Source organism: Staurois parvus, unplaced genomic scaffold (genome assembly GCF_062004578.1).
Source record: "Staurois parvus isolate SC_StPar_1 unplaced genomic scaffold, SC_StPar_1.0 ptg000634l, whole genome shotgun sequence".
Classification (NCBI taxonomy): domain Eukaryota; kingdom Metazoa; phylum Chordata; class Amphibia; order Anura; family Ranidae; genus Staurois; species Staurois parvus.
Window position 1 is genome coordinate 6,128,774 of NW_028318430.1, and position 13,062 is coordinate 6,141,835.

Genomic DNA, 13,062 nt, shown 5'->3' on the forward strand with positions numbered 1-13,062 from the left:
AGTAGTAACCCCCAGCTCTGCTGATCCCCAGCTCAGTAGTAACCCCCAGCTCTGATGATCCCCAGCTCAGTAGTAACCCCCAGCTCTGCTGATCCCCAGCTCAGTAGTAACCCCCAGCTCTGCTGATCCCCTGCTCAGTAGTAACCCTCATCTCTGCTACTCCCCTGCTCAGTAGTAGCCCCCAGCTCTGCTGATCCCCTGCTCAGTAGTAACCCCCCAGCTCTGCTGATCCCCAGCTCAGTAGTAACCCCCAGCTCTGCTGATCCCCAGCTCAGTAGTAACCCTCATCTCTGCTACTCCCCTTCTCAGTAGTAACCCTAATCTCTGCTACTCCCCTGCTCAGTAGTAGCCCCCAGCTCTGCTGATCCCCTGCTCAGTAGTAACCCCCAGCTCTGCTGATCCCCAGCTCAGTAGTAACCCCCAGCTCTGCTGATCCCCTGCTCAGTAGTAACCCACAGCTCTGCTGATCCCCTGCTCAGTAGTAACCCCCAGCTCTGCTGATCCCCAGCTCAGTAGTAACCCCCAGCTCTGCTGATCCCCTGCTCAGTAGTAACCCCCAGCTCTGCTGATCCCCTTGTCAGTAGTAACCCACAGCTCTGCTGATCCCCAACTCAGTAGTAACCCCCAGCTCTGCTGATCCCCTGCCCAGTGCCATTAGTACAGTGTCAGTGCTTTTTATTAGCACTGATCACTATATTGGTGTCACTGGGGATGTCAGTGACACCAAATCAGTTCCCCCCAGTGTCAGAATGTTCGCTGCAGTCCCGCTATAAGTTGGTGATTGCCACCATTACTAGTAAAAAAAATGTACACGTATTGGGATTTTTTTTAGCAAAGATGTAGCAGAATACATTTTGGCCTAAATTTATGACAAAATTTGAATTTTAAAATTTTTTTACTGGACATGTTTCATAGCAAAAAGTGAAAAATATTCTTTCTCAAAATTGTCGTTTTTATTTTCTAGCACAAAAAATAAAGAACACTCAGTAGTATTCCAAGATCTGCTGATCCCCCACTCAGTAGTGACCCCCAGCTCTGCTGATCCCCCACTCAGTAGTACTCCCAACTCTGCCGATCAGCCACTCAGTAGTGATCCCCAGCTCTGCTGATCCCCCAATCAGTAGTGACCCCCAGCTCTGCAGATCCCCCGTTCATAGTAATCCCCAGCTCTGCTCATCCCCAGCTCAGTAGTGACACCCAGCTCTGCTGATCCCCCGCTCAGTGGTAACCCCCAGGGCTACTGATCCCCTGCTCAGTAGTAACCCTCATCTCTGCTGATGCCCCACTCAGTAGTAACCCCCAGCTCTAATGATCCCCTGCTCAATAGTAACCCCCCCTGTACTGATCCCCAGCTCAGTAGTAACCTCCAGCTCTGCTGATCCCCCGCTCAGTAGTGACCCCCAGCTCTGCTGATCCCCAACTCAGTAATACCCCCAGCTCTGATGATCCTTGTGACAGACCCAACCAGGACAGAGGCTTTTGGAAGGGACTAGGGGCTAGCCTTCTGCCCACTGATCATGACCCATGGAGAGAGCAGATCATTCTCTAATAATGGACAACAACGTGATGAACACTGAGAGCGAAGCTTGGATTAATTCTCTGCATAAACACAATAAATCTTCCCTTCTGAAATGGATGGAACGATGTAATATTAATCTTGTACAGTTTAATGGTCAGAGGAAATATGGTGGCCCTAATGCAGACTGGGTTGTAAAAGCTCCTCTAATTGGGACAGAAATATTTATCAGCAATCTCCCTCATTAAATCTATGAAGATAAATTGATTCCACTTTTCAGACTGTTGGAATATTGTATGAGTTTTGTCCTATGATGGACAGATTATACAAGTGAAAGCAAACACCTGAAAGACAGCATGTGTAATGTACTTTGTGTGTTCAGGGGTGGGTTTGTTGCCGGGCTGTGTGCAGTGGGCTCCCTGATTAATCAAAGCATTGACTTGCTGCCTGGCTGTTGATTAGCTTACTGTTAATTAGATCACTGTTAGCTGTACTGTTGTGATCAAGCTCTTACCTAATCAGTGCGGGATGTTTATCTCAATATGTAATATTTGTGTTATTGTTTATGTGGGGGCACTATCCCTATTTCTGGATTGTATAAAAACCTGTGTTTTCTGTTCAATAAAAAGTTCCAGTTTGGCATCTAAGCTAGTCTTGTCTAGTCTTGGGTGCAATGCCTGGCTATAATACCTTGGTTCTGTGTCCCAGTGGCGAGGAAGCGGTTCTCTGATGGAATCACCCAATCTGGGTGACAGGCGTTCCATCACAATCCCCCACTCAGTAGTGCCCCAGCTCTGCTGATTCCCCACTCTGTAGTGACCCCCAGCTTTGCTGATCCCCCCAATCAGTAGTAACCCCCAGCTTTGCTGATCCCTTATTCAGCAGTAACCTCAGGCTCTGCTGATCCCCCGCTTAGTAGTGACCCCCAGCTCTGCTGATCCCCCAATCAGTAGTAACCCCCAGCTTTGCTGATCCCCCATTCAGCAGTAACCCTAAGCTCTGCTGATCCCCCACTTAGTAGTGACCCCCAGCTCTGCTGATCCCTCACTCAGTAGTAACCCCCAGCTCTACTGATCCCCCGCTCAGTAGTAGCCCCCAGCATTACTGATTCCCCGCTCAGTAGGAGGAACAGTCAATAGATTATGAGTGTGCTGATCACTGGTAGTATATTGGTCAAACGTGTAACATGTAATATGTTCCCAAAGGTGAACTTAGCCTTTAAACCCTCAAACATATATTTTTTGAAAGCAAAGAATAAAATGGTTGCAATTGCATTTTTTTTATATCGCACAATATTTGTACAGCTGTTTATTCATGGCATATTTTCAGGAAAAATAAACAAATCTAAAATTAATTTTAGTATAAACAAACATTATATTATACCCAATTTTTGGTATAGTATAAAAGATGGAGTTACATTGAGTGACCCGTGACCTGTGAAATAGCAAAAAAACAATGCTACCCTAAATTCTCCATAGGCAATGCTTTAGAAAGCCTTTGGGGAGGATTTACCAAAATTGGTGCACTCAGAATCTGATGCAGCTGTACATGGTAGCCAATCAGCTTGGTTTCTACGCAGAATTACGGATCAGCTTGGTTTCTATGTAGAATTGCACCAGATTTTGCACCATGCGGTTTTAGTAAACAGCCCCCTTTATTTGTTTAGTGTTATCCATAAATTATGGCCCTAGAATTATTGCTCTCACTCTGGTGCTGGTGGTAATCTATGTTTACATACACCTGTGCACCCTGTGTTGCTCATTTGCAATGGGGTGTTTGTGCAACAGGGGAGTTTTTAATTTTTAATTATTTTTATTCTTTTTATTACAATTTATTTATTATCACTTTTTATATTTCCCCCTCTCTTATCATTATTGCTATCACAAGGAGCTAAAAGCCCCCTACATGACAGCATTAGGTAGGTGATAGGTCCTCTCTATGGGATCCACAGATATTGTTTGATTAGCTTCCATATGGAAGAAAAATATATCTGAATTTTTTTTTTTTTTTTAAATATTCTACCCAAAATAAATAAATAAATAAATATATATATATATATATATATATATATATATATATATATACACTGCATGTTGAAATTCAATTTTATTACAAAATATATGAAAAATATTTTTAAAACTACATTTCATATATACTGTATATCTTTAAAAATACAAATCTACATTTTTGGAATGCATTTACAAATATATGTAACAATGTATGTTAAAATTATTTTTTTATATGTTAAAAAAAATCTGAAGAATATATTTTAAAAATATATATATATATACTGGCCATAGCCAAGGAATGGAAGCTCTGAACCTTAAAGTGATGTAATACATGCCAGTTCCAGGTCCATTAGTCACATGGGAGGTCAGATAACAGATGTTCCCTGATCTTCAGCTGCTCTCAAATCTGAGCGATTTACTACTGCACATACTGCTCAGTATCACACCCTCTGCACCTCTCTCCCATTCATACTGTTAGGTGTCATACTCTCTGCAACTCTCTCTTACACATATTGTATGCTGTCATAACTTCTGCACTCTTCTTCCACATATTTTACCCAATATAAGACTTTCAACCTTGTAATATTCCCAACCTGATCAAGAAGGGGCACAGGTTGGTTGGTGGTAGTGTTAAAGAAAAACTCCAGGCAGAACCTGCCTGGTATACACCTGCTATTTCTCCAGACACTAGTTCTGTAAAATCCACTCTACTCTATTCTTCAGAGAGCATGGAGTAAATAGGTTGTCAACCTAGAAGATTCAGTTTGACCTATTCACATTGAATTTTTTGACTGATTTGTCAAGCCTCCCATGCCTGCAAATGGCAGGCAGTGCTAATTATTACTAAGTCCCTCTGTAAATATAAGGTGTTGGCTGGCAATGTTTACATTGAAACATACCCTCCAATGCCACCCACATCCTGACCATTCACAACTATAATTCCCTATGCATGATGGCAGTTGAAGTTCCTCATTGTGGTCTCACACAGATTGCAGATGTGATGTATTCTTCTTCATGAGATCTATTCTACCTGGTCAGAGCTGCCTTTTAACCAGAATTTTCTAAGGAAAATGGGACAGTTTTATATATTTATATATATTTAGGTGCTTTCTAATTACATACAGCCTTGATAAAAAATATTTCCACCCCTGCATTTCTGTCAGATAATGCACCACTTTGTCCAGAAAATTGTTGCAATTACATTAGGCATTCTCATGTTTATTTCTTTTTTTGTATTGGTATGACACAGAAATTGGAGAAACAAAAAGTCAAATCGGACACATTCCACTTAAAACCCCAAAAGTGGACTGGACAAAATTATTGGCATCTTCTCAAAATTGTGAGAAATAATTGCATTCCAAGTTTGTGATGCTCCTGTAATTTGTAATTAAGCTCACCTGTATCAATTAACTGGTGCTGACAATATAGAAATCACAATGGCAATCAGTTAAAATGGTGAAAAATTGACTCAACCTTTCTGTTGTGTGTCTGTGTGTCACATGGAGCATGCAGAAGAAAAGAGCAGCAAAGAATTGTCTGAGGGTTTGAGAACAAAAATTGTGGAAAAGCATGGACAATCTCAAGGTTACAAGTCCATCTCCAGAGATCTTAACCAGTTGCCGTCCGACCTATAGCCAGATGGCGGCCGGGCGAACAGCTTGTCCCTCCAGGTGGACGCCATATTGCGTCCTTCCAGGCATGCACATTGCTCCTGCCCGCAGGGCCGTACAGCGGTGCGATCTGTTGCCGGCCGTGTACCTCGGATACCTGTGTACCGGCCCCGTTGCCAGTACCATGTGACTTGCTGTGACCAATCACAACAGGTCACATGACAGCTGTATACAATGGATGGCTTCCTTTCATGCCATCCATTGTATACAAGTGTGTCTAGCTGTGAATGGTCAAAGCGATCACATGCACATGCTCGACCAATCACAGCCCAGCTGTGTCATGTGATTAGCTGTGGCCAAATAACAGCTAAGCACAAAAAAAACCCTGAATGAATCGATTTTATTCAGGTAAATGCTTGCTTATAGCAAATAAATTCTTTGCTATAAGCAAATTGTGTAAAAAAAAAAAAAATACTGATCACTTCCCCAAAGTGGTACAATGTTACTATGGTAACAACCACAACCATAGCACCACCTGCCTGGAGTTTGCATGTTCTCCCTGTGCCTGCTTAGGTTCCTCTGGGTACTGCAGTTTCTTCCCTCACTCCATGTGCAGATGATTACGGTTTAGTCTGTCTAATCAGGAGTTAAGAGGTAGTCGCTTCGAAAAGGTGAGGAACAGAGAAGACAGGATCAAATGGCCTTTCTACACAATGCAGAGGATTAACCCTTTATGTTCCCCAGTGAGTATAATCAGCATGATTTACTGCATATACAGACTGATTTTACTGTTGTGGGTTTAGTAGCACTTTAAGAGATTTAAGCCATTCATGACAGTTTTGCTTACATCTAATCATGTGATCACCATGATTGGTCATATGATTCATACTGTGGTCTGCTGTGCCGAGCAGTCTTGGGATCATGCCGCTGCCTCAGGGGATGAGTCAGTGCGCATGTGTTCAACAGCATACCAGTATGTTGCTCATACCTCCTAACTTTTTGAGATGGGAACGAGGGACACCTATTAGCAAATGTATGAAGACACCCCCCGCCACGCCCCCTTAAAAGAGAATTATACAAAAAAAATGTTAGTTAAACCCACAAGTACTTTTTTTTACCACTACTATTCCTATATACTGGTTTTTGAAGTTTACAAATGCAACACTTTAGAAACTGAACAAAAGGTTTAGCACTGGGGAACACTTTTTGATAGATAAATAGTGCATTTTATATACAACTATATAAATCAGACTAAAACAAGGGACAAATGAGGAGGAAAGAGGGACAGAGAAACTTTGTTCCAAATCAGGGACAATCCCTCAAAATCAGTGACAGTTGGTAGGTAAGATGTTGCTTAGCCTGCAGCAAGCCTGGAAGCATCAAGTGGTTACTTTGATACACAGTAACAAATGTGGTGCATTGAGGCCCCATTTACACCTGAGTGTTTTGCATCTTGAATTTCAAAGCTCCACACTCCCAACAAAAAAACATCCCATGTATTTAGATGGTAGCTGTTTACATTTGAGAGCTCAGACACCTGTATCACAATGTCTGACACTCCAAAAGCTATATGAGCTACTTCTGAGGCAGATTTGGACACTGTTGACCTTATAGACTTCAAAAGGAACGCTGGTAAATACTTGAATCATGCATTTTCAAGAATGTTTTTCATGTGTATTTCATGTTTTTGTTTTAGCCTGTAAGTACTGGTCTCTTCCCTGAAGTTATTTCCATGTGCTAAAACAAAAATGCTTAAAGCTTGAGTACACATAGAAAATGCTTGAAATCTGCTTTTAAACCTCTTTTGTAAGAGCAAAAAAAGGCTCGGATGAAGACATCTGAAAATTGCTCTGGTCAGGTTGTGATGCAGCCTTACTGTACTACATATCCTATGAAGGAAATGTGGACAAACCATGCCTTTGTTTAAAAAAGGCCATGAAAGCATTTTTACCACATTTGAAAAACTCTTCAACTTCTGCTAAGCATGACATTGCCTTTCTAAAGAGAAGTTACAGTCATCAAGTAGATCCAAGAAATGAACACTTTTCTCACAAGCAGGCTAACTGTGGTTGGTAGCCTAGGTAGTCGACCACAGGGATCTTTGAACAGGCTGCACAGAGGGAATGCAGAAGGAGTCTATGGTCTGCATGTCCAGGTAGCAGCAGAAGGGATGGGGGTGCAAGGAGAAGGTTGAAGATACAGGGCCACCCCATGGGAAGGGCAGTATTCCAGTGACAGCTAGCACAGTGCCCCCCAAAAGTGATTGGTGCTTAAAATGAAGTTGTGTGTTCTTGGGTTCTCATTTGTCAGCCTGCATGATGGGAACAACGAAAGAGGACCCCCCCCCCCCACCTGGTGACAGCTAACATACCCAATTACTGCTGTCTCAGTGGACATGGTCTCCTTAAACACCTGAGGCCAGAAACAGTGGAATATATATCCCCTGAGATTTTGGGAGCCCAGGGGAAATTGGTAGCCCACTGGATCTTGAGGAAAAGAAACTAAGGACGCTTGCCCCCACTGGGTAAAAAGGGATTCCATTACAAAACTAGAGTATTCTGCTAGCAATTAGGGGGACTCACTACAGTAGCTGGATCATCTGGAGTGCTATAAGGCTGCCTACACTACAGTTTTGACAGATCAATTGCCTATCTACTTCTGCCTCATCAGGTTTGTCTTATCTGTGCTCTTGAAGGGGGGAATCAGAGAAACTCATCTTCTCTGGGGACATCCAGGAACCCAGGGAGTTCAGGAAAAAGGAGTTAAATGAGCTTGAACTTGCATCTGATTTACTAGATTTGCATACCTAGAATTAAACTGCTACTGCAATAGCAGCAATTATTCAAACAAATACTTTAAAGACCAAAGTGGAGAATGATTCCATTCCCTTTGTGACTTTTATGATAGGTCTTCTCTTGTCTTTGGTGGGAAGGGTTACAGGGCAGTTAGCCTAGGGAGCAGAAGGAATAAATCCAGTACTGCACATGATGTCAACACGGTTAATGGAATCTAGGACATTATATACTGTATATATACTATAAATATTATATATATATATATATATATATATATACACACACACTCACCGACCACTTTATTAGGTACACTTGTTCAATTGCTTGGTAACAAAAATTGCTAACCAACCAACCACATGGCAGCAACTCAATGAATTTAGGCATGTAGACGTGGTGAAGACGACTTGCTGAAGTTCAAACCGAGCATCAAAATGAGGAAGAAAGGGGATTTAAGTCATTTTGAATGGTTGTTGGTTCCAGACGGGCTGGTCTGAGTATTTTAAAAACTGCTGACCTACTGGCATTTTCATGCACAAACATCTCTAGGGTTTACAGAGAATGGTCCAAAAAAGAGAAAATATCCAGTGACTGGCAGTTGTGTGGTTGAGAATGCCTTGTTGATGTCAGAGAATGGGCAGACTGGGTGCTGCGACATTCAGATGGTAGGGTCAGAATTTAAACAATATGAAAGCATGGATCCATCCTGCCTTGTATGAATGGTTCAGGCTGGTAGTGGAGGTGTAATGGTGTGGAGGATATTTTCCTGGCACTAGCAAGGTGTGCCTAACAAAAGTGGCTGGTGAGTGTATACACTGTGTAATATATAATATATATATCAACATTTTCTGTGGGATATTATACTATTTATTATACTACAAAATACTCCCACAAATGCGAACCATTGATTGCAAACACGATTTGTTAATTTGCACATACAAAAAATTATTTTTTTCTAACAAATTCATTCAGGACCATGTTGCAAAAATGAATACACCCCTGTGAAAGTCTTAGGCTGGCCATACATTATACAATTTTCTTAAGATTTTTGCTTTAGATTTACCAAAAACAATATAATAGGAGGCCAAACCTAATGACACTTTCAATTGTATCCAATTAGGCAGGCTCTTGCACTACATAGTTGAAAGTAAATCTAAAGGAAATTGGACAGAAAATTGTATAGTGTATGGCCAGCCTTAGGAGCAAAGCTAAATGTTAGACAACAAAATCCTAATTAACAAGAATTCAACTATAGGTGAGTCTAATTATTAATTAAACAGGTGTCCAGCAGACACATGATTATAAAAGGGCGTTACGTAACAAAGAAAACCCCTTCCTATTTCATGCTGTCAGCAATGGCACCACATGGAAGAGAAATATCACAAGGCCTGAGAAAGAAAATAATTTCTTTACACAAGAAAGATGAAGTCTACAAGGAGATCAGCAAAGCTTTTCTTATCAGTCAGAATACTGTAGTAATACTCTATAATAATAGTATTATTCTGTATTAATACTCTATATAATAGTATACTCTCCTAAAGCCCATGCACAAAAAAGCCTGCCTAGAATTGGCCAGGGTCCATGCTGAAAAGAAGACGACTACTGGGAATCTGTACTCTGGAGTGATGAGACCAAGATAAATGTTTTTGAAACTAATGGCTTCAAAACTGTATGGTGTTGCAAAGGTGAAGACTACAAAAAGAAATTCATGGTGCCTACAGTGAAACATGGTGGTGGCAGTGTCCTCCTGTGGGGCTGTATGAGTGCTGCTGGTGTCGGGGAGCTGCATATCATTAATGGTAACGTGAATTCACAGATGTACTGCTCTATATTGAAAGAGAAGATGCTACCATCAGTCCTTGCCTTGGTCGTCGTGCACTTTTCCAACATGACAATGATACAAAACACACATCTAAGGCCACTGTTGCATTTCTGAAGAAGAACAGGGTGAAAGTGATTCAGTGGCAAAGTATGTCTTAATCTGAACCCAATTGAACACCTATGGGGAATTCTGGAGAGACAAGTTGAGCATCACTCTCCATCCAGCATCCAGGCTCTAAAAGAGGTCATTCTTGAAGAATGGAAAAAGTTAGATGTTGCAATATGTCGCCAACTTGTTCATTCCATGCCTAGAAGATTTAGTGCTGTCTTTACAAACCATGAAGGTCATACAAAATACTAGATGTAGTAGTTTTTGTTGTGGGGTGTATTCATTTTTGCATCAACTAATTTTGAGTAAAACTGAAGATTTTGTAAACTAAGTTATATTATTAACCTTACTTTCATGTAATGAGCTAACCAAATGTTCTATAAAACTCAGTTTTGTCAACATTTATTTATGGTACTTATATAGTGCCATCAATTTACGCAGTGCTTTTACATATATATTGTACATTCACATCAGTCACTAACCCTCAAGGGGTGTACAATCTGAGGTCCCTAATTCACATTCATACATACACATACTAGGGCCAATTTAGACAGGATCCAATTAACCTACCAGCATGTCTTTGGAGTGTGGGAGGAAACTGGAGTACCCGGAGGAAACCCACGCAGACACAGGGAGAACATGCAAACTCCAGGCAGGGGGTGCCGTGGTTGGGATTCGAACCAACGACCCTAGGCGGGTCGGAAGTGCCAGGCGGAAGTGCTAACCATTTAGCTACTGTGCTGCCCACATTGGAAATTGTTCTTGTGTTTATTGAGATATTGATTAAAATCTTACTTTTCAAAAGGGGTGTACTCATTTATGCTGAGCACTTTATATATAGATATATATTTTATATATTTACTATATATATAATTATTTTTAGGATGACCTTCCTGGTTCAATGCAGGTATGAAATTAACTTATTTGCATTGCTGCCACAGTAACCAAAGACAAATATACCAAAAATGACCATGCAGAGAGCATCTATACCTTTAAAGTGCTGTACAAAAAGCATCACATATTGCTGCAAGGCATTAATAAGATACATATACTGATTTTCTACATAGTTTTCCATTTCACCTCTGGCACAACTGAACAGGAATCCTATCACAGCAGAGGATGCAGCTAGACATGAGGAAGTGGCTAAGTGTCTGCTGACCAGCCATAACGTTTGACATGGTCTGTACAGTCTCTATGATTATAACATCTGTGAGCTGTCTGAAGGCGAGATCTGTGAGCAGTGTGGAGTAGTGAGAATACAGTTCATTAGACTATGGAAAAGCACTGAAAGAGACCAGTGTTCCTTTCTGACAGCTTCTCTGTCTTCTCTTGTGCTGAACTTGCATGTCAATGAACAGAGCCAGGAAAAAGACCATTTAGACTTCTGAAGAGTAGTCCTGGGCCATTCTTGTCCATGAACTTGTGGAGGAAGCCAGAGACACAATAAGGGGTCCATCTTTGGGAAACAAAATGTAGACATGCACAATGGACAAGAGTTCTATTGAAGGAAAATGACCGATATTAACCTTAAGGAATACATGTCAAATCTTTGCATACTTAATGCCAGAGGAGCATAGGGAAATATAGCAACTACTTTCTCCAAATAAGCCTAGTCTAAAAGGGATAATCAACTGCTAGGTATGTACCATTTTGATATTACAGTCATGTATGTAAACATCTCACTCATCTTGGTGTTGATATAGGCATAAGTCGGTTTACGAACGCCTTGGTGTTGAGTACCCAGAGTTGAGTTCAGGCATAAGTTGGTTTACGAACGCCTTGGTATTGAGTACCCAGAGTTGAGTACAGGCATAAGTCGGTTTACGAACGCCTTGGTGTTGAGTACCCAGAGTTGAGTACAGGCATAAGTTGGTTCATGAACGCCTTGGTTAACATCATTTTCGGTTTACGAATGAAAATCCATTGAAAATAATGGCTCAGTTTACAAAATGTTTTCGCAATATGAACGGATTAATTGGTTTTCAATGCATTTACAATTATTTTTAAATCATGTCCCTTTACAGTACTATGCCTTTAAAGTGCACTTTAATTGGTTTTCAATGCATTTTCACATTTTTTTTTAATCATGTCCCTTTATGCCTTTAAAGTGCACTTTATAAAGAGTTTTGAACAGATAAAACTTTGCTACTTTTTTCTGACCTCCGGGACGGATTAATTGGTTTTCAATGCATTTATGAATTTTTTTCCAATCATGTCCCTGTACAGTATTTATGCCTTTAAAGTGCAATTTATAAAGAGTTTTGAACAGATAAAAGACTTTTTTTGTACTCTTTTCTGACCTTCGGAATGGATTATTTGTTTTCAATGCATTCCTAAGGGAAACCACGTTTCGGTTTACCAATTTTTCGCAATACGAAAAGTCCCGCAGAACGAATTAAATTCGTAAACCGAGGTACGCCTGTATATTACCCCCTCTGTCAATTGACAGTATTCAAGCTTGGCAATTGGCTGTTTGTGGCCTTAGCAGTGCATCATTGTAGGAGGTCATGTTCCCCTATACACAAAAGTGCTGGGAATTTTACCAGAGCATTGTGGATAGAGTCTCCTACGCATATTTCATATAAAAAGCCATTGGGGCTGATTTACTAAAACTGTGGAGTGCAAAATCTGGTGCAGCTGTGCATGGCAGCCAATCAGCTTCTAATTTCAGCTTGCGCAAGCTTTGACAATAAAACCTGGAAGCTGATTGGTTTCTATGCACAGCTGCACCAGATTTTGCACACTCCAGTTTTAGTAAATCAACCCCATTGACTACCTATTTAGTGAATCTACCTCTAAGGTATTAAAAAGAATGCATGAATAGCAAGTGGCCAGTGCATTGCACTTTATCTTTTGAATCAATCCACTTCATGTAGTCAACTCAAGTGATTGAGCAGAATAGTAAATTTTGAATAATATGAAGATAGGCATTTACAAAAAATGGTTAAAAAAACTTAACAATAGGGGTTACCCTTTACAATAACTTAATGCTAAAAGGGTGATAATGAATGATTTATTTTCTGAGAAAAACCTGCATAAGAATGCATTTACACCTAGATCATTTGTGCCTCAATTCTACCCTCACTCCCATATAGCATTTTCTGTCATTAAAAAACATTATTTGGTCTAATACACCCCAACCAGGCAGGTTTTACTCCCGGTAGAGAAGGCAGAGATAACATTCCAAGAGCCCTAAGTGTAATCC